At 60.2% G+C, this 1,216-nt stretch overlaps 1 pseudogene; it reads left to right on the plus strand.

Annotated features, from left to right (window-relative positions):
- Positions 1-312: 312 nt before the first annotated feature.
- Positions 313-927, plus strand: LOC148158382 (XK-related protein 7 pseudogene; annotated as a pseudogene).
- Positions 928-1,216: the final 289 nt, after the last annotated feature.

Below are 1,216 nucleotides of genomic sequence, written 5' to 3' on the forward strand. Positions count from 1 at the left end.
CATGTGCGCTGCAGCAGCACGCTGCAGAGAGAGCAGCCAAAACCTGGCAAACATTACCTGATGGATGAACTAACACCTTCCTGCGGGTCGGGCTTGGTCCTTTCTGCGCGCTGGATGTCCTGAAAACATCTCGCTGGTGACACGGTGTTAACAGCTCTTAGTTATGGTACCTCACAATTAATTGGCTGATGATGAGGCTAGTTATGATGTAATCTTTCTCACTCCCTCTTCCTTGCACACAGCTACAGCCCCCTCCCTTTCTTTCCTGTTTCCCCACCTCTTTCCCTGTCTTTCTCTCCTATCCTAACCAACATGGCCGCTAAGTCGGATGGAGCAGCGGTGTCTGTGGAAGATGACAACACGCCCAGGAGCCTGTCGGAGCCGGGGAACCCCGTGGCCCGGTCCCGCTGCACCGCCGCCGGTGGGAAGCCCTACACCCTGCTGGACTGCTGCTGGGTGCTCTGCGCCCTGCTCGTCTTTTTCTCCGACGGAGCGACCGACCTGTGGCTGGCCGCAGACTACTACCTGAGAGGCGACTACTGGTGGTTCGGCTTGACTCTGGTCTTTGTCGTGGTGCCCTCCGCTGTCGTGCAGGTGCTGAGTTTCAGGTGGTTCGTGTATGACTACTCGGATCTTAGCGGCGGTGAAGGTTCGGGCAGCGGCGGGAGCTGTGCGGCGGCGGCGGCTGCAGGCGCGGCAGGCGCCGATGCCACAGCGGGCGATAGCACGTTAAGCACCAAGGACAGCGACCAGCATGGTGGGAACGCGCCAGCGGTGAACGCCGCGAATGTTACCCCGGTGTATGCGTCCTCTGGCCCGCCTGCTGCGGCGGTGAGAGTCGGCTCCCCTCGGAGATGCTGCACCATCTGCATGTGGGTCTTTCAAACCGTGCTTCACGTGCTGCAGCTGGGGCAAGTCTGGAGGTAAGACCGCTCCGGACCGGAGGTGTGCGGAACAAGAGGGGTGTGCTCGCATCTGTGTCCACGCGTACTCTACGCGTGCGCGTGTGTGCATGCGTGTGGCTTTGTACTGGATAACCGTGCGGGATGCAGACACAAGCATCGCATCCCGCACGGCTTTCTGCTCATTAAGCAGCCTAGAAATGCGTGCGTGTGCGGGTTCTCCATGTTGGTCTACCAGTGCATGCTTCTCGGTCGGTTCATCAGCGTGTGCGCGCCCGCGCCCCGGCATGTTACCGAGCTGATCTGGCGACAGA

Source organism: Poecilia mexicana, unplaced genomic scaffold (genome assembly GCF_051168715.1).
Source record: "Poecilia mexicana isolate PSO_F unplaced genomic scaffold, ASM5116871v1 scaffold_7, whole genome shotgun sequence".
NCBI classification, from domain to species: Eukaryota; Metazoa; Chordata; class Actinopteri; order Cyprinodontiformes; family Poeciliidae; genus Poecilia; species Poecilia mexicana.